At 37.4% G+C, this 22,049-nt stretch overlaps 1 pseudogene; it reads left to right on the top strand.

The window, feature by feature from the left end:
• The first annotated feature begins 6,718 nt into the window (after window positions 1–6,718).
• On the top strand, window positions 6,719–20,066 carry LOC144236900 (large ribosomal subunit protein eL32 pseudogene; annotated as a pseudogene).
• Window positions 20,067–22,049: the final 1,983 nt, after the last annotated feature.

The raw sequence follows: 22,049 nt of genomic DNA, 5'->3' as shown, positions 1-22,049 counted from the left end.
TTGATCACTTACATATAACACCCAGTGCTCATCCTGACAAGTGCTCTCCTTAATGAGATCACCCATTTTAGCCCATCCTCTACCCATCACCCCTCCAGCAGTTTGATCTCTGTATTTAAGAGTCTCTTACAGTTTGCCTCCCTGTTTACATCGTATTTTTTTTAATGTTTCTTCTCTGAGAGACAGAGAAAGACAGTATGAGTGGGAAAGGGGCAGAGACAGGGAGACACAGAATCTGAAGCAGCCTCCAGGCCCTGAGCTGTCAGCACAGAGCCTGACAGGGGGATCAAACTCACAAACCATGAGATCATGATCTAAGCTGAAGTCCGATGCTTAACTGACTGAGCCACCCAGGTGCCCCTGTTTATATCTTATTTTTGCATCTATATTTTGCATCTCTTCCCCTATGTTCATCTGTTTTGTTTCTTAAATTCCATGTATGAGTGAAATCATGTCTATCTCTGACTTATTTTGCCTAGCATAATACATTCTAGATCCATCAGGTTGTTGTAAATGATAATATTTCATTCTTTTTGATTGCTAATAATATTGCTAATAGATATACAATGTATGTATATACATACATACATATATCTCACATCTTTATCCATTCATTAGTCGATGGACATTTGAACTCTTTCCATAATTTGGCTATTAGTGATAGTGCTGCTATAAACATTGGGATGCATGTGTCCCTTCAATCACCATTTTTGTAATCTTTGTATAAACACCTGGTAGTGCAATTGTTGGATTGTAAGGTAGTTCAGTTTTTAACTTTCTGAGGAACTTCCATACTGTTTTGCAGAGTGACTAGACCTGTTTGCATAACAACAATGTAAGCGGGTTCCCCTTTCTCTGCATCCTCAGCATCTGTTGTTGCCTAAGTTATTGATTTTAGCCATTCTGACAGGTATGAGGTAGTATCTTATTGTGGTTTTGATTTGTATTTCCCTGATGATGAGTGAGGTTGAGCATCTTTTCATATGTCTCTTAGCCACCTGTATGTCTCCTTTGGAAAAGTGTCTACTCATGTCTTCTGCCCATTTCTTCACTGGATTATTTGTTTTTGGATGTTGAGTTGGTAAGTTCTTTGTAGATTTTGGGTACTAACCCTTTATCTGATATGTCATTTGCAAATATCTTCTCCCATTTTGTCAGTTGCCTTACAGTTTTGTTGATTATTTCCTTCACTATGCAGAAGGTTTTTAACTTAATGAAGTCACAGTAGTTCATTTTTGCTTTTATTTTCCTTGCCTCTGGAGACATGTAAAGTAAGAAGTTACTTGTATCTGGATGGCTCAGTTGGTTAAGTGTCCAAATTCAGTTCAGGGCCTGAACTCATGGTTTGTGCATTTGAGCCCTGCATCAGGCTCTGTGCTGACAGCTCAGCTGAGAGCCTGGAGCCTGCTTTGGATTCTCTCTCTCTCTCTCTGTCTCTCTCTCTCTGTCTCTCTCTCTCCTCTCTCTCTCTCACTGTCCCTCCCCTGCCCACACCCTTTTTATCTCTCTCTCAAAAGTAAACATTTAAAAAAAATTTTTAATGAAGTTGCTGTAACTGAGGTCAAAGAGGTTTCTGCCTGTTTTCTCCTCTAGGATTTTGATGGCTTCCTGTCTTATGTTTAGGTCTTTCATCCATTTTGAGTTTATTTTTGTGTATGGTATAAGAAAGCGGTCCAGGCTCATTCTTCTATATATCATGGTCCAGTTTTTTCAACACCATTTGCTGAAGAGACTGTCTTTATTCCGCTGGATATTCTCTTCGGCTTTGTCAAAGATTAGTTGGCCATATGGGCCCATATGGGCCCATTTCTGCATTCACTATTCTGTTCTATTGATCGATGTGTCTGTTCTTGTGCCAGTACCATATTGTCTTGATGCTTATAGCTTTGTAATACATCTTGAAGTCAGGAATTATAATGCCTCCAGCTTTGGTTTTCTTTTTCAGGATTGCTTTGGCTACTCGGGGTCTTTTCTGGTTCCATACAAATTTTATGATTGTTTTTCTAGCACTGTGAAGAATGTTGGTGTTATTTTGATAGAGATTGCATTAAATGTGTAGATTACTTCTGGTAGTATCAACATTTTAACAATATTTGTTCTTCCAATCCATGAGCATGGAATGTTTTTCCATCTTTTTGTGTCTTCAATTTCTTTCATAAGCTTTCTATAGTTTTCAATGTATAGACTTTTCACCTCTTTGATTAGGTTTATTCCTAGGTATTTATGATTTTTGGTATAATTTTAAGTGGGATCTATTCCTTGATTTCTCTTTCTGAAATAAATTCCTTCATTTCTGGACAGAAATGCAACCAATTTATGTATGTTGGTTTTATGTTCTGCAACTTTGCTGAATTCATCATCATTTCTAGCAGTTTTTTGTGGGAGTCTTTTGAGTTTTTCATGTAGAGTATCATTTCATCTGTGAAGAGTGAAAGTTTGACTACCCCTTTGCCAATTTGGATGCCTTTTATTTCTTTGTGTTGTCTGATGGCTAAGGCTAGGACTTCCAACACTATGTTGAATAACAGTGGTGAGGGTGGATATCCTTGTTGTGTTCCTGACCTTAGGTAGGAAGCTCTCAGTTTTTCTCCATTGAGGATGATATTAGTAGTGGGTCTTTCATGTATGGCCTTCATGATCTTGAGGTATGATCTCTCTATTCCTACTTTCTTGAGGGTTTTTATCAAGAAAGGATGCTGTGTTTTTGTCAAATGCTTTTTCAGCATCTATTGAGAGGATCATGTGGTTCGTATCCTTTCTTTTATTACTTTGATGTATCACATTGATTTGCAGATATTGAACCAGCTGGGCATCTTAAGCATAAATCTCACTTGATCATACTGAATAATGCTTTTAATGTATTGTTGGATTTAGTTGGCTAGTATCTTGTTGAGAATTTTTGCATCCATTTTTATCAGGGAAATTGGTCTGTACTACCTCTTTTTAGTGGAGTCTTTGGTTTTGGAATCAAGGTAATGCTGGCCTCATAGAATGAGTTTGAAAGTTTTCCCCCCACTTCAATTTTCTGGAACAGCTTCAAAAGAATACTGTTAACTCTTCTTTAAATGTTTTATAGAGTTCCCCTGGAAAGCCATCTGGCCGAGACTCTTGTTTGTTAGGAGATTTTTGAATACTGATTCAATTTCTTTACTGGTTATGGGTATATTCAAATCTTCTATTTCCTTCTGCTTCAGTTTTAGTAGTTGTCCATGTCTATCAGAGTGCCTAATTTGTTGGCATATATTTGCTCATAATATTCTCTTAATATTGTTTGTGTTTCTTCAGTGTTGGTTGTCATCTTTTATCTTTCATTCTTGATTTTATTTACTTGGGTCCTTTCCTTTTTCTTTTTGATCAATCTTGCTAGGTATTTATCAATTTTCTCAATTCTTTCAAGGTACTAGCTCCTGCTTTCATGGATCTGTTCTACTACTGTTGTTGTTGTTGTTGTTGTTATCTATCATTGATTTCTGCTTTAATTTTACTATTTCCTTTCTTGTGCTGGTTTGCGGCTTTAGTTGCTGTTCTTTTTCCAGCTCTTTTAGGTGTAAGGTTAGGTTGTGTATCTGAGATCTTTCTTCCTTCCTTAGAAAGGCCTGGATTGCTATATACTTCCCTCTTATGACTGCCAATCCTGCATCCCAGAAGTTTTGGGCTGTCATGTTTTCATTTTCACTGTTTTTCCTGTAGTTTTTAATTTCCCCTTTAACTTCTTGGTTAACCCATTCATTCTTTAGTAGGATGTTCTTTAATCTCCAAGTATTCATGGTCTTTCCAGATTTTTTCCTGTGGTTAATTTCTAGTTTCCTAGTATACTGGTATGAAAATATACAAAATATGATCTTGATCTTGTTATATTTGTTGAGAGCTGATTTGTTTCCCAGTATGTGACATATTCTGGAGAATGTTCCATGTGCACTCAAGAAGAATGTATATTCTTCTGCTTTAAGATGAAATGTTCTGGATATATCTGTTAAGTCCATCTGGTCCAGTCTGTCATTCAAAGCCATTGTTTCCTTTTTGATTTTCTGTTTACATTATCTGTTCACTGCTGTCAGTGGGGTGTTGAAGTCCCCTACTCTTATGGTATTATGATCAATGAGTTTCTTTATATTTTTGATTAATTGATTTATATATTTGAGTGCCTTCATGTTAGGGGCATAAAAATTTTAATTTGTTAGATCATCTTGATGGATAAACCACTTAATTATGATATAATCCCTTTTTCTACCTCTTGTTACAGTCTTTATTTTAAAATCTAGTTTGTCTGATACAAGTATGGCTACATTGGCTTTCTTTTGACAACCAGTAGCATGATAGATGATTCTCCATCCCCTTACTTTCAATCCGAAGTTTTCTGTAAGTCTAAAATGAGTCTCTTGCAAAAAGCATATAGATGGGTCTTGTTTTCTTATCCATTCTGATACCTTATGTTTTTTGATTGGAGCATTTAATCCATTGACATTTAAAGTGGGTGCTAAAAGATAAGAATTTAGCATCACTGTGTTACCTGTTGACTTGGTGTTTCTGGTGATGTTCTCTGGTCCTTTCTAGTCTTTGTTGCTTTTGGTCTTTTTTGTTTTGTTTTGTCTTTTCTCCACTCAAAGTGTCCTCCTTAAAATTTCTTGCAGGTTTAGTGGTCACAAACTCTTTTAGTTTTTGTTTGTCTGGGAAACTCTATCTCTCCTATTTTGAATGACAGCCTTACTGGATAAATACCTGGCTGCATATATTTCCAGTTCAACACATTGAATATATGTTGCCACTCCTTTCTGGCCTGCCAAGTTTCTGTGGATAGGTCTGCTGCAAACCTGATCTGTCTTCCCTTATAGGTTAAGGACATTTTTCCCTTGTTGTTTTCGTAATTCTTTCCTTGTCTGTGTATTTTGTGAATTTGACTACAATACGCCTTGGTGATGGTCAGTTTTTGTTGAATCTAATGGGAGTTCTCTGTGCTTTTTGGATTTTGATGTCTGTGTCGTTCCCCAGATTTGGCTGCTTTTACTATAATTTGCTCACATAAATCTTCTGCCCCTTTTTCTTTCTCTTCATCTTCTAAGACTCCTATGATTCGATGCTATTCCTTTTTAATAAGTCACTCAATTTTCTAAGTCTTGCATTGTGAAGTTCTGCCTTTGTTCCCCCCTTTTTTTCTGCTTCATTATTGTCCATAATTTTATCTTCTAAATCACTGATTCACTGCTCTATATAGTCCATCCTTGCCATCATGGCATTCATTCAAGATTGCATCTTGGTTACAGCATTTTAAATTTTATCCTGACTAGATTTTATTTCTTCTATCTCTGCAGAAAGGGATTCTATGCTTTCTTCAACCCCAGCTAGTATTCTTATTATCATTATTCTAAATTCTAGTTCAGACATTTTGCTTATTATAGCTGTATTGATTAAGCCCCTGGCTATCATTTCTTCCTGTTCTTTCTTTTAAGGCAAATTCCTTCATTTTGTCTTTTGGAGGGAGAAAAAAATTAATAAACTAAAAACTTTAAATTAGAAACAAAACAAAAAATCAAATAAAGGAAGCTAGGTCCTACCTGTGTTTTTGTCTGCTAGTTGAAAGAAGGTTGATAAAATAGAGAAAAAAGGGAAAAAAAAGAAAAAAAAGTTAAAAAAATTTTTTTAATTTAAAAATTAGGGGCACTTGGGTGGCTCAGTTGGTAAGTGCTGGACTTTAACTCAGGTCATGATCTCACAGATTGTGGGTTCAAGCCCCACACAGGCTCTGTACTGACACCTCAGAGCCTGGAGCCTGCTTTGATTTCTGTGTCTCCCTCTCTCTCTCTTCCCATCCCCCACATGTGCACTCTCTCTTTCTCCCTCTCTCTCTCAAAAATAAATATTAAAAATTTTTTGAGAAAATAAATAAAAATTTAAAAATTATATATTAAAAAGGGTAAAAGGAAGTAAAGAAAACGAAATAGAATTTAAAAATCTAAAAATAAGATAAAAGATAAAAATAAAAATAAATTTTTCTCTTTCTGTATCCAAGAATTAGGAATAAAATTCTTTAAAAAAGATTAAAAAATAACTTAAGCAAGAACAGAAGCAAAGAAATAAATGAATTAACAAACAGAATAAAACCCGAATGAAGTAAAATCCAGTTTCTCCTAGAAGTGAAACTATGAACCTTCTATAGTCCGTACACCAAACAAGTGGAGTGACTTTTGCTGGTCTTATAGGGGATGTGCTTGGAGGGTGCAGTTGGGTGGGGCTTGGTGTAACAGCTCCATTCTCTGCTAGGTGTAGCTGTTTAGCTTACCTGGGTGGATCAGTGCAGTGCTCATGTAAAGCATTCATGTGCGTGCACAGGTGAGGTGGAAATGGCTTCACCCAGCTCCCTAGTCTCTGGCACAGGAACTTTGCATTCCACTGTGTCCAAGCAACCCCCCTTTGTCTCAGGCCTCTGTCCACTCCCCACTTCTATCCTGTCTGTGTCCAAGCTGTCCATCTGCCAGGCAGCACCCCCTTCCAGAGTTTTATATCAGATGGGGTTGTGTTTCAAAACCCCTGCTTTAGAAACCCCCATGGTTTGGACACGCTCTGACTCTCTGGGGGAAGTCCTTGCTGAGCAATGGCTAAGTGCTTGCCCCAGAAAACGTTCATGTGATCACACAGCAACAGAGGTTCAGAGATTGTGGCAAATCAGAACACAGAGCCAGCCCCAATGCACTCTGGCATCTCTGTCCCAGTACTAGCAAACATGGGCTGCTCTCTGGGGTCTGCTGAGACCTTTGCCTGTGGGAACGCTATATGGCCTCTACCAAATCCACTCCAAGGAAGAGAACTGCTTCTACTGTGTGGCATGCAGACTCCTCAAACCTCACTGTCTGCTACTAGGGATTCGCCCTGCTTCTTCACCAGAGCACCATCAGGCACTAAATTCCAAAACTTCAAACTCTATGGTCTACTGTTTATAGAATCCTGGTGGTATTGAAACCCTCTCCTTTCTTCCAGTCAATGGTTTAGGGGAAAAAAATTCTTGTTCAGTCCCCTGCGAATGTTTTCAATCTTTCTCTTTCTCTCCAGCTACTTTTGGGGGAGTCCTTTTCTTGCATGATCCTGATATGCCACACTCTCCCCCTTTCCCTTTCTCTGTCCTCTAGCCACAAAAACAGCTCCCTACTCTCCGTGGCTTTTCTCTTCCCCAGTTTACCTCTCTGCACCACATAGCTGCCAAGTTCTGTGGTTCAAGTTATGCAGATTATTGTGTTAATCCTCAAATCAATTTTCTAGCTATTCAAAATGGTTTGGTGCTGATCTGGCTGTGTTTCAGGGACAAGACAAGCTCAGAGTCTTCATGCTGCTCCACCCCCCTTCATGCTCCATCTTAACTCTACCCCCAGTGAATAATTCTTTTAGTGTACTGTTGAGTTAGATTTGCTACTATCTTCTTGAGAATTTTTGCATCCATATTAATCAGGGATATTGGCATATAATTCTTTTTAATGGAGTCTTTGTCTGGTTTTTGAATCAAGGTAATACTGGCTTTATAGAATGAGTTTAGAAGCTTTCCTCCCATTTCTATTTTTTTTTTTTAACAGTTTGAGAAGAATGGGTATTAACTCTGCTTCAAATGTCTGGTAGAAGTCTCCTGGAAAGCCATCTGGCCCTGGACTTTTGTTTGTTGAGAGATTTTTTTGATAATGGATTCAATTTCTTTTCTGGTTATGGGTCTGCTCGAATTTTCTATTTCTTCCTATTTTAGTTCTGGTAGTGCATGAGTTTCTAGGAATTTGTCCATTTCTTCCAGATTGCCTCCTTTGTTGGCATATATTTTGTCATAGTATTTCTGTGGTGTTGGCTGTGATGTCTCCTCTTTCAGTCATGATTTTATCTATTTAGGTTCTCTGTCTTTTTGATAAAAGTCTGGTTAAGGGTTTTTCAATTTCTTTACTCCTTCAAAGTTTAATTGATCTGTTCGTCTGATTTTTTTGTTTTTATATCACTTATTTCTGCTCTAAACATGATTATTTCCCTCGTTCTTCTGGCCTCAGGCTTTATTTGCTGCTCCTTTAGGAGAGGGATTGTGTACTTGGGACCTTTCTTGCTTCTTGAGACAAGCCTGAATTGCAATGTACTTTCCTCTAGAATTGCCTTTGCTGTATCCCAAAGCGTTTGGATTGTTGTATTTTCATTTCCTTCCACATATTGTTTTACTTCTTCTTTAATTTCCTGGTTAATATATTCATTTTTTAGTAGGATGTTCTTTAACCTCCACGTATTTGAGGACTTTATAATTTTTTTCTTGTGGTTGATTTCATGTTTCATAGCCTTGTGATCTGAAAATATCCATGGTATGATCTCGATCTTTTTGTATATGTTGAGGGCTGATTTGTGACCAAATATGTAATCTATTCTGGAGAACGCTCCATGTACACTGGAGAAGAATGTGTATTCTGCTGTTTTTAGGATGAAATGTTCTGAAAAACATCTGTTAATTCCATCCAGTATAGAGTGTCATTCAAAGCTACTGTTTCATTATTGATTTTCTGCTTAGATGATCTGTCCATTGCTGTAATAGGGTGTTAAAGCCCCCTATGATATTATCAATGAGTTTCTTTATACATGTTATTAATTGATTTCTATATTTGAGTGCTTCTAAGTTGGGGACATATTTACAAGTGTTAGATCTTCTTGGTGGATAGACACCTTAATTACATCATAATGCCCTTCAGCTCTCATTACAGCCTTTGTTTTAAAATCTAGTTTGTCTGATATAACTATGGCTACACCAGCTTTCTTTTGATATCCATTCACATGATAGATAGTTCTCCATCCCCTCACTTTCGGTCTGCAGGTGTCTTTAGGTCTAAAAGAAATCTCTTGTAGGCAACATATAGATCATCTTTTTTATGTTATCCATTCAGATACCCTATGTCTTTTGATTGCAGCATTTATTCCACTAACATTCAGAGTGAGTACTGAAAAATAAGAATTTAGCACAAGTAACTGTGTTACCTGTAGAATTGGTGTTCCTGGTGATGTTCTCTGCTCCTTTGTAGTCTATTGCTTTGGTCTTTTTTTTTTCTTCTCCACTCAAAAAGCCCTCCTTAAAATTTCTTGCACAGCTGGTTTAGTGGTCATGAACTCCTTTAGATTTTGTTTGGGAAACTCTATCTCTCCTTCTATTCTGAATGACAGCCTTGCTGGATAAAGGATTCTTGGCTGCATATTTTTCCCATTCAGCACATTGAATATTTTCTGCCACTCCCTTCTGGACTGCCAAGTTTCTGTGGACACAGGTCTGCTGCTAACCTTCTGTGCCCACCCTTGTAGCTGAAGGACCTTCTGTTCCTAGCTACTTTCAGACTTCTCTCTTTATCTTTGTATTTTGCCAGTTTCACTATGATTTATAGTGATCAACACTGTTGACCTGTTTTTGTTGATTTTAAGAGGTGTTCTCTATGCCTCTTGGTCTTGAATGTCTGTTTCCTTCTCCAGATTAGGGAAGTTCTTAGCTCTAATTTGTTCAAATAAACCTTCTACCCCTTTTCCCCACTCTTCTTCTTATGGGACTCCTATGATATGGATGTTGTTTCATTTTATGGAATAACTTAGTCTCTAAGACTCCCCTCATGATCTAATGCTTTCCATTCCGTCTTCTTTTCAGCTTCATCATTTTCCATAATTTTATCTTCTATATCACCTATCCTCTCCTCTGCTTCTTCATCTTCATTATGACTGTACCCAGCCAGTTTTGCATCTCAGCTATAGCACTTTTTTTTATTTCAGTCTGACTAATTTTAAGGTCTTTGATCTCTGCAACAGGGTTTCTCTCGTGTCTTTTATGCTTTTTTTCAAGCCTAGCTAGTAGTCTTATGACTATTATTCTAAATTCTTGTTCCGATATATTGCTTCTATCTGTTTTGATCAAGTTCTTTGTTGTGATTTCTTCTTGACCTTTCTTTGGGGAGAATTCCTCCATCTTGTCATTTTGACTAAGTTTCTGTCTTTTGCATGTGTTGAAAGTTTATTATGTTTCCTGCACCTGAGAGTACTGCTATCTTAAAAAGGGATCATACACTGTCCAGGACCTGACACTTCAGGAAGTGTCTCTAGTGTATGCTGTGTGCACTCTGCTATTGTGTTTTGGCTGTTCTTTCCCACTGCTCAGTCCTCTGCAGAGGTGCTCCTTGCTTGCATTGGGGGAGTATTTGGACCTTATACTATATGTGCTTTGATTTGTTTGTTAGAATAACCCAGGAAAAAAGGGGAAACAACCAAATAAATCCTGATCCCCCAAAAAGGAGAAAAGTAAAGTAAACAACAAAAACAATGAATCAAAAAACTGATTCCAAAGAAATCTAAAGAATCAGGCTGATTCCAAAGAAAAAGAAAGGAAAAAGAAAAAAAGAATAAAGAAGCCTGATTCTAAACAAAGAGAGAGAAAGTGAAAGAAGGAAATGAAAAAAAAAAAACTATGACAAAAGAATAAAGGAAGAAGAAAGAAAAAAAGAAAGTAAGCCTGGTCTTACCAGCACCAGAACTGCAGGTGTCAATTTGAAGCATACAATTTTCTGTTACATCCCACCATGTTGGTGTTGGGGGGAAATGGTGCCACCCCAAGCTCTTGTCCCCGGACAGGAGATCTCATGCACACACACCCCACTCCACCCCCATTCTGGCAGTCCTCACAAAATAATGAGGGCAGTCAGCTCGCTCTGTGCTACAGCTCTCCTACATTTTCTCTTTGGTGTCCAGCTGCGATTCAAAACTTGAAATCGTAAAGGACCCAAACCCCTTCTCCAGAATAAAGCCTCTCCTTACAGTGTCTAAAGACTTTTTTCCTGAAAAACAGTCCCACTCCTGCATAGTGCCAGGATTCTATGGTGTAGCACCATTAAAAGCAGCAAAGGTTATATTCCCTATGGGTGTGCCTCTGTCCCCTGCTGATGAAAGGCTTTTTCTGGCACTTGCAGGGCTGTTGTCCTTGGGTAGGCAATATACCCTCTTTCAAAATACTCCAGGAATGGGAATGTTCTCTCCCAGATCTCCCAGAGATCTCTACACCACACCACGCACTCTGGGACCAGCTCCGCCCTCCATAGGAGCATGCAGCATAGCTCTGCTCCACAGAAAGTTGTGTACTTCCAAAACCTCAGAGTTCAAGCTCCAAACACCATTGAAAAACAAAACAAAACAAAACAAAAAACCGCTTAAGACACTATACTTCTCACTCCTCAGTCCATGGTCCATAGACGTTTTCATCTTGTGTGAACCTCTGCTGCACTCTTTCAGCCCCTCTCTCTTTCTCTCCCTTTTGTCTTTCCACAGAAATGGTTCCTTCTCCTCCATGGCACCACCATTTTTCTCTCACATCTCACACCGGTCACACTGTCTCCCTCCAGCCATGGAGATCCTTCTGCCAGTCTGCAGATTGATTTCCTGGGTGTTCCAAGTGATCTGACCTCAATATAGCTGCGTTTGAAGGACTAGGAAAGTCCAGGGTCCCCCTGCTTCTCCATCATCCTAACTCCTTCAGATATTACATTTTTATTCATTATTATTAGGAAACCTTCTTTCCAAAGGATCTTCACATGAAGACCTTGTCGATATGGAATTGGAAGGACCAGAAACCCAACGATCCGACCTCTGTTCAATTTTTAGATCACTACTAATTTAAAGAACTTCAGATTGCTTTTAAAAATCACTAGTGGAGGCATACTAAACTGAGAGATCAAATGCCTGGATCAGAAATTGTAAAAGTGCAGCCCTATAGGCCAATTCTGCCTTATAAGTGTGTTTTGTCTGACTCACACTGTGTTTCTTTTTCTTTGTTGTCAGCATTTTAAAATTGAAAAATTTTTTAAATTTTACTTATTTTGAGAGAGCGTGCAAGCAAGTGGGAGAGGGGCAGAGAGAGAGGGGGAGAGACAGGGAAAGGGAGAGAGAATCTCAAACAGCTCTTTACTGTCAGCACAGAGCCAGACTCAGGGCTCAAACTCATTGAACCATCAGATCATGACCTGAGCTAAAGTCAAGAGTCAGACACTCAACCAACTGAGCCACCCAAATGCCCCTAAAATTGAAATATTTTACATAAAATTTCCAAATTTCCAGCTTTAATTTAAAAATCAGGTGATTTGGCTTATACTGAGTCCCTATTTTCACATGTAAATAATCAGCTAGATCTGTGTGGCAGTGACCCTTTCACCTAAGCTTTCACATTCTAATACCCCCTTTGATGTTATAATTTATAACCCTAAATTGTTTTTTACCTGTCCCTGGTAGCAGTTCACTTTGTGATCACTGACCACACTTAAATAAAAATTATGCTACCAACAAGCTGACCTTTAGCAAATTGTTAAATCTCTTTGGGACTCAACATGTTCACCTGACACTGGGAAGGGGGCACATGACATCCTCATCTCTAAGAGTACTTCTAACTCTAACATTTATTCTAAAATTTGGAATACTCTTTTTAGAAATGGACTTCCTGCTAGGGGCACCTAAGTGATTTGTCAGTTAAGCATCCAACTCTTGATTTCTGACAGCACAGAGCCTGCTTGGGATTCTCTCTCTTCCTCTGTCTCTCTCTTCATCTCTCTCTCTATCTCTCTCTCTCTCTCTCTTCCTCTCTCTCTGTCCCTCCCCCACTCACACTCTTTCTCTCTCTCAAAATAAATTTTAAAGAAGAAAAAGAATTAAAAAAGAAAAAGAAATGGAATTCTTGCTATAACTTCTACTATCAGTGAAATCTTGTCTTGACTATCATTAAATTAAATTTAATTTTTAAATTGAGTTTTATTAGTGCATTTAATCACAAGAAAATAATTCACTAATTTAGGAACATTGAAAAGAAATATACTTCAATATTAAAGCCCTTAAAACAGCTTATCCCAAGAAGGGCTTGATTTGGAAAATTCTGACTGAATGAGCAGCTTCTCTGAACACCTGGGTACTGCTGACTTCAATTAGATTACAGCTGGTATTGTTCATTGTCTATTTAAAGCTTAACAAAAAAGAAGAAAGGGAAGGGTATAGTCATTCTCTCCAATTACATCTTCCAAACAAATGATTTAGAAAGTGATTTTTACCGAGGATTTACCCAAACTTTCTTTGCCATAATTACCCTATATTATCTAATTTGGATTTGTTTTCAAGCTATTATTTCAAAAAATTAAGTCACTTAAAAAGCACAGAGTAATTTTCTTGTTAGCATCTGCCACTTTAGAACACATTCTCAAAAGTACATTGTGCATTTGCTGGATCAGACCACACCAAGTGTATACACAACCACCATCCTCTGGGATTATCAAAAAACCAATGTAAGATTTTCTAAAAAGTAAATATTAATAAGCAAACTGATGAGCTAATGAGTGTATTCATTATTCTCTCTTCACTTGTCATTACAGAAAGTATAGTTCTCTAAGTTATAAGAGCTTATGGCCTTGCCACTCATAGTTTAGTTTGTAAATAAGCAGCATCAGCATCCCCTGGGATCCTAGAAAAGTGAAATCTCAGGCTCCATCCCAGACATGCAGCATTAGAGCCCACAGTTTAGCAAAATCCTCAGATGACTGATGTACAGGTTACAGGTTGGAAGGTACTGGTCTGGACAAAAAGGAAGAGTAATGGGTAGCCCTGAATTCTAATCCTGATACTGCCTCTTATTCGGTGAACTTAAGTTCACCATAATATCTTCATCTGTAAAAGAAGACTAAATATTAATCACCTCAAGGAATGCTCATATATCTACTCATTATATATGAAGATCATGACACCAAGTAAGTCTACAATAAACACTTGACAAATATAGCTACCAATAAAAAAAAGTTAGAATCATATGGTAACCCCTATGGTACCATATTTTTATATGGTAACCCCTATAAATTCTGACTCTACTTTGATGTTAAAACTCAAATGTATTTTTACAAATCAGTTTTTTTACCATGAGCTGAATCTGTTCATTTTAATTACGATATGGAATTATTTTCTTTGAAGTTTCTTCTTAAAGCCTTAAATGGAGATTAAAAGAGAACTGGTTTTCTTCCTCTTTCCTCTCTCCTCTCCCCCAACTCATCCTTCCCTCAAACACAAATGAAAGACAGAGGCCTGCAGAGAGAAAACTGATTGAGCACAGCAGTCATTTTTCAGGACATCCAAATGAATGTAATTAAATTAAACTGCTTCAAAGCTCTAACTCCAGCTCCAAAGGCAGGCACATCCATAGCACGGATGCAGTGCTTGGGTAAAAGCCTTCATCTTTTCAGAAAGAGATGGCAGCAAGATAACCAGGGAGCAGAAGTTTGCTAAACTAAACCAGGTTAATGAAAAAAGACAATAGGACTAAATGTAGCAAAGACACCATAATGGATACCTTTGAGTTCCATGGATGAAACATGAGATATGGGGGATGAACAGTCCCAGGCAGCACCTGATAAGAACCCTTTGACTAACCTGGGGCCTCAGCTTTTGAACTACGGACCAAACCTACATGCTGTATAATAGTCTATCATATTTGTAATATGAAAAATATTTCTCTTCCACTTTTGGTTAACAATGGTTTTTCTATGAAGATCACGATCTTAACTTAGATTTTAAAAAATTATTTTATAAAATTCATTTTAACTCAAATGATTCCCTTGCTACCATTTGCTTGTGGAGCTTACACATGACCACTTTAAAGCTTTTTCTCAATGTCACTAGAGTAATAGTTTCCACTTGCCAAACAGCAGGCTTTCTATTCTTTCTAGTGTCTCTTGGATACCCCAAAGAGGATAAGGAATATCTCACATAGAATTTATACAGCTTACTATTTCTACTACCCTTATACTATGGCTCTTAATATTCCTCTTGGCTAGTACAATTTCTCTTGTCACAAAAATTATGTTTGGCAAGGAACCCGCATGGTGGTAATAACTTTTGACATCCTTTTAAGTATCTATTTTCTTGACTTCTGGTGCCTGGAACATCATCCTGCCTTCTTCCAAGTTCCTGGCATAAACACCACCTACAGCCCTATTCTGGTCACTAATACACTGATGTTAACCCAATCCTAACCTTTAATCCACACCTGGAAAGAAATGATTGATTTCCACTTGTTCAGCTCTTCACATATGAAGGCAGAAAAAACTGACAGCAGAAATGCTTGGGCTCATAGTGATACAGTGCTTTCAATTTTACCATCCAACTATCTTTGTTCTAGGATCATAAGTATCCACAAGGGTTTAAGCATGAAAAAATTTTAGTCTCACATCTGTATCCTATGCTAATTCTCCCTTCCCATTGGGACAAACACCTTCATTTGTTATGATGATTCTTTTCTCTCAGGAGTGCTTTCACTTCTTATCTCACCTTTGCTTTAAAGACTCTTATGAAGCCATTTTATATCCTTCACAAATGTCACAAATGTCAGCAAGAGCCTCACCCTAGATCTCAGGCAAATCAAGAGATAAAGTTAGAAATTAGGGGAGGATTGAGAGGAAAGTATTTCATACCTCCACATACTCAGTCCTGATCTTGATGGCCCATACCAGCATGAGAGTCCTAATTGCTCTATAAATTTGCCAACATTTGGTATGGTCAGAGATTTATTTTCATTATTTGTTTTTTGTTTAATTTTAACTGAGGATATGCCATCTTAGTTTTATGATAGGAAAAGATAGGATTCAGTAGGCATAGAGGGAAAGACCTGAAGTCCTCGGGTGGGGGAATACATATTTTGAAACAATGCTGGGAGTGTCTGACCTCAGCAAACCCTCTTAGGCATAAGGTTCCTTTTAACAATGTAACAGACAACACCTATTTCTCCTCCTTCCCCTCAGGAATTTGAAAAAAGACCCTAACTAAAAATAAATAAAGCATAAAACTTATGACCCACCCCTCATACAACAGAAAGGAGCCAATCAAAAAGGAATGACTAGGCATTTAGAGTTACCTAGCCAATGAGAGCAGAACCTGAGAAGAAACAAAGGAAGAGGAAGGGAAAGGAGGGCTGACCAGAACCTTATAAAGCAAAGGCCATTGACTATTGTCACAGGTGTTCACCTTCAAAAGTCGCCTCTCTATAAAGAGAGCTTTCATACTTTTCTTCCTTTCTAATCTTATAATCAAATAAACTTTGTCTGCTGCTCATTTTGTGTCCACCTCTTCATTCTTTGAAGTAGCCAGACAACAAACCCCAGGGTTTTCAGGTAAAGGATCCTACAACAGTTTGGTTGTATTATATTATTTTAATTCCTTGGATTTTGTTGACATACTTATGCTATTCTGCAAACTGGGGGAAAGAATGACACATATGATTACATGATACATGACTGAACAACAAGAATAACGGTATCTTTTTCATAAGTTATTTTTACCACAATCGTAAATAAATACCTTAATATCTGTACTTATTAAGAATTAAAAATTGACTTGGGGCGCTGGGGTAGCTCAGTCAGTTAAGCATCAGACTCTTGATTTTGGCTCAGGTAATGATATCACCGTTTATGAGTTCAAGTCCCATGTCAGGCTCTGCAATTAAAGCGTGAAGCCTGCTTGGGATTCTCTGTCTCCCTCTCTCTCTGCACCTCTCTGTATCTCAAAAATAAATAAATTTACAAAGAAAAAACAATTAAAAATTTACTTAAGGGGTGCTTAGGTGGTTCAGCCCGCTAAGTGCCCAACTCTTGATTTCAGCTAAGCTCATGGTTATGAGACTGAGTTCAGTGTTGGGCTCCACAGTCTTTTCTTTAAGTATATTTTGAAGTTTAGTTTTCTTTAACCTTTTAAACTTCTCTTTCCCTAAAAACTAGTACAGAAAATAGTCAAATGACTGAAAACACAAGTGCCCAAATTACTAGGGCAAAGAATATAAAACATAAAATCACTCAAGAAATCAAAAAAAGAAATATTTGGTTTTGCATACCAAATTATCATTTTGAAATGGTATCTTTAGAGTTGGGAAGGGTGGGCAAGATAAAACAGGCATTTTTTACACATGGAACATTTATTACACATGGAACAGACTTCTTAGAAAGCAATTTGGCCATTTATGGTGAAAGCTTTAACAGGGCTCATACCATTTGACACAGTAATATCACTTCTAGAAATTTACAACTCTAAATTATCTAAGATATGTATAAGTATTTATCTTCAAGGATTTCAGCATTATTTATAATGCTAGAAAACTAGAAATAACTTAATTTTCCAAAAGTAGAGGAATGGCTAAATTAATTATGGCTCATACATGTGATACTGTGATGCCAATAAAAATCAAGGAATATTTAACCACATAAATAAGTGCTACTTATGTAACATTTAGAGAATGAAAAATAAAGATTACCACAATTTTATATGGGAAAACAACATACCTTAAAATGCAAAAAGGAAAGATATTAAAAATTCAACAGTGATACCTGTCCTTGAAAAGTTTACACTTTAGTTTATAGATATATTGAGTTGGTAGATGTATTACTTATATCTATTCAATGATATGTAAGTAATATATAATAAATAGGTAATATATATAAAGCACAAAGCCTTGACCAACTAATTATCTGTGTATCAGGGAATATCCTCTGAACTGAATCTGGAAGAATGAGTAGTTTTGCAGATACAGAACTCATAGAAAAGCACTGATTTGTCTATATCCCTGGTATCTAGGTCAAGGGCTAAATGCTCAATTAATGTTTGTTGAATACACAAAATGAGTGATTTGTAAAGAAACATAATTTCATTTTCTCTGTTCTTTGTTTTCAATATTTTGGTCACTAAAAGCTTACAATTATAATAGAAGGCTATATTACAGATATCCAAATTAACTAACTCTATATGTTACATCTTAGAATGTTGCTCCTTAAAATCATCTTGCAATGTCTTAATTTCATCAGTAATTGAACAGTTAACATAAGAGGAAGACCTCATCTGAAATCACTTAAGAGTATTAACTCTTTTTCTTGCCTTATATCTTAAATAACAGCTGACACTTAGACCAAGAGCCCTTTGTCTATTCACCAACTATGAATCAAAGGAAAGAATGTAATTGAGTTTGGACACTTTTTCTTGAAAAAAATAACCTACTACAAGGGGATCTTTGATACAATTTAGGCTTATTTTAAAAAGATTTGTTTGTTGTTGTTTATTCCTTCTAAGTAATAAAGTGATATGTTGGCAATGTTGACTGCAAAATTGATATTAAAATCTCTGTACAGTTACTTAATTCCTGAGTCATTACTTATCTTTTTCATACCCATAAAGACTGAAGTCCATCATCCTTTGTCAGCAATTAGGAGATGGAAGGTTTGGATGGGAACTTGGTAATGCTTTTCTAATCTAATGATAGTTTACAGAAAAAAATGTCTACTGAAAGGAAAAGCAGAGGGATACAAACTCAATCAAGGCAGGATTTAATTCATAGATGGGAACTTAAATTCAAAAAAATATATTTATTATTAAAACAATAACAACTGAAAACACTTTTCTAACTATTTTACTTATTAATTATTCTATATTAAAGACTAGTAATATGTTATAGATAAGGCACAGGGCCCCTATAAGGTGTGAAATCTAACAGAGATTCCCACATAAAGCTATATCACCAAAGAGTTGCCCTCTGAACCCCAATAAGGGTGAATAGAAACAAAGAGGCATTTGTGTTAGTGTTTAAGGTAGCTCTGGCACCAAACAGTACCTTTTAATTGTAAAAGGTACTTTTAATTGTGAAATGCCTACCTTCAATCCAAAAGAGCAGAACTGGTCACATTCACACCAAGGGAAAACTAAATGGCATCACTCTTTGCTGTACAAATGGAGGTTTCACAGCAAAGATGAATGCTGAGAAAACTGAGTGCTTACATGAAAATGGAGAGTTAATCGTGCAGGCTCAAAAGACTTACTCACTGTTGAAATCAGTACCATGTCAACGATGCAATCCGCAATTTGGGGGGGGGAACCTGTCATTAAATCAATATGGTTCAATTAAATTGTATTGGTTTTGTACTTTTGTTTGTATTTGACTCATAGTTTTTGTTTCATTGTTACAAAAATGTTGGCGATTAAAACGGTTATACTTAGTTTTATGTTGGTACATATTTTAAGGGTATTTTTTAATAATCTTTTTTGTCCCTTCAAAACAGGTATACATACTCTTTGATGGAATATAGACTGTAACTTTGCTAAGAACTGGCTTATCATTTGACTTCCTGTGTAGATCCACCTATAAGGTGGAACTGTCACTCTGGCCAAAATGTCAGGAGGTGTTTCCCATGGCAGTTATGGTGGCCATTACAATTTGTGAAAGTAGCACTCTACCTTATATGCCAATGTCTCTGAGCCTAATTGAAATAGTTCTACCTTGAGGTAAGAATCCGACTCAGATGAATTAGGTTGAATTATGTGAAATTGCCCGTTTTGTAAGTCAAAATCAGTCAAATATCAGCATTTTCTTATCATGCAACCTAATATATACTCAAGCTTCTTTTCCTTCAAGGAGATCCTGAAACAAAATGAATGCATCAAAATAGAGACATATTAATAGGCAACTAACCTCAATACCATCCTGATATTGATTAATACCATTCAGTCAAAGTAGAATTAAAAGGTAAAGGTTTTTTTTTTTTTTTAATCTCTTCCTCAGTGCTCCCTGTAGAGGTGGCCGCCATCTCCTACTCAGCATCACGGCAACTCTCGGACTTCTGGTGAAGCCCAAGATTGTTACAAAGAGTACCAAGACGTTCATCCGGCACCAGTCAGATTGATACATCAAAATTAAGCACAAATGATGGAGATCCAGAGGCAGTGACAATGGGATGCACAGAAGATTCAAGGGCCAGATCTTGATGCCCAGCACTGGTTACAGGAGCAACAAGAAAACAAAGCACATGCTTCCCAGTGGCTTCTGCAAGTTCCTAGTCCACAGCATCAAAGAGCTTGGAGTGCTACTGATGTGCTACAAATCTTACTGTGCAGAGATTGCTTACAATGTCTCCTCCAAAAACCATAAAGCCACTGTGGAAAAAGCAGCCCAGCTAGTCATCAGAATGATCAATGCCAATGCCAGGCTGCACAGCAAAGAAAATGAATCAGCCTATGTGCATGTTGTATTTCTGTTAATAAAACCATAAAACTACAAAAAAAGAGAGAAAAAGCACTTTTATATATAAAAACAATATAATGAAAAAGTAACTATTGAATATATTTGAATTCAATACAAAAAAAGAAAGAAATCCAGAAGGAATATAAAATTAGACCATAAAAGTAGGACACTGGAGTTTTGGGAAGATGGTGGAGTAGGTGGATCCTGAGCTCACCTTGTTCCACAGACACACCAAGATAACGGCTACATCTTTGCAACTAACTCCAAAAACAACCTGATGACTGGCAGAACAAGCTTCCACAGCTAACCATAAAAAGAAGGCCATATCAAAAAGGGTAGGAGGGCAAAACACAGTTGGGAACCAAATCCCCCCACCATGTGTGACCAACCACAAATGGGAGGGACATCACAAGTATGGAGAAGTAAGAGGACCGGGTATCCCTGACGCTGGGGATGCTCACTCAGAAGATAATCCCCATAACACTGGGCTTTGCAAACCAGTGAGACTTAACTCCAGGAGAGCCAGAGGGCAGCAGGAAACTGAGTCCCCATCCTTATGAGCCAGTATACTAAATAACTTGGCCTAAACAGCACAGAAGTAGCAGTATGAAAAGCACCTGGGGTAACTGTGAAGGAGATTTACTGAATAATCTTAGAACACATGCAGAAGGGGAAGGGATCTTCAGTAGATTTCTCTGGCAACAAAAGTGCTCATAGGAGCCATTTCTCTTCTCCTTCCAGCCCACACCTTCCCTTTTCCCTATCCCTCTGCTTAGATGGCTGGACATGTGTGGGAATGAGTGCTAACATTCTCCATCTTCCTGCTAGCACCCCATGCCCCATCCTGGCATTTCCCCACAGACCCAGCCTCTCAAACTTGCCTGCCTTAGCAGGCATCCCTCCAAACTGGCTACTGCACTGCCACACCAGACACACACTACCACCCAATGGTGAAAAACTGAGAGTTTTTCATCTAAGTTCAGGAAAAAGAAAAGGATGTCCACTCTCATCACTTTTATTCAACATAGTACTGGAAGTCCTAGCTGCAGCAATCAGAAAAGAGAAAAAAATAAAAAGTAAATGAAATGTATGAACTAAGTGACTAATAGCCAAAATATATTTTAAAAACTTATGCAACTCATCACACATGAAACTAATTTGATTAAAAAATGGGCAGGGGTGCCTGGGTGGCTTAGTTGGTTAAGCATCCAACTCTTGATTTTGGCTCAGGTCATGATCTCAGTTACTGAGTCCCATGTCAGGCTCTGGGCTAAGCACAGAGCCTGCTTGGGATTCTCTACCTTCCTCTCTCTCTGCCCCTCACCTGCTCATGCTATCTGTCAAAATAAATAAATAAAAACTTTTTTAAAATGGGCAAAGGAGGGGGGGGTACCTGGGGGACTCAGTTGGTTATGTGTCTGCCTTCAGCTCAGGTCATAATCTCATGATTCATGAGTTCGAGCCCCACATTGGGCTCTTTGTTGTCAGCACAGAGCCTACTTTGGATCTTCTGTTCCACTGTGTCTCTGCCCCACTTGCTCTCTCTCTTCTTGCTCTAAAAAACAAATAAACTGAAAAAGAAATTTTTTGTCTCTGCCCTCCCTGACTTGTGCTCTGGTCTGTCTCTCTCTCTCCCTCTCTCAAAAATAAATATTAAATTTTTTTTAAAAAAATACTTTTTTTAATGGGCAGAGGACCTAAATAGACATTTTTATAAAAAAGACAGAGATGACAGACAGACACATGAAAAGATGCACAGCATCACCGATTATTAGGGAAATTGAAATCAAAATCTCAATGAGATATCACTTCATACCAGTCAGAATGGACAACATCAAAAAAATAATAACAAGTATTAGCAAAGATGTGGAAAAAATGGAACCCCTATAAACTTTTGATAGGAACGTAAATTGGCATAGCCAGTATGGAAAACAATATAAAGGTTCTTCAAAAAATTAAAAATAAAAATCCATATTATCAAGTAATTCCACTACTCCACTAATAGGTAGTT

The sequence above is a fragment of the Crocuta crocuta genome, unplaced genomic scaffold (assembly GCF_008692635.1).
Source record: "Crocuta crocuta isolate KB4526 unplaced genomic scaffold, BGI_CrCroc_1.0 scaffold256, whole genome shotgun sequence".
NCBI lineage: Eukaryota > Metazoa > Chordata > Mammalia > Carnivora > Hyaenidae > Crocuta > Crocuta crocuta.
The sequence above is the reverse complement of the archived record's forward strand: the minus strand, read 5'-3'. Positions and strand labels throughout refer to the sequence as shown.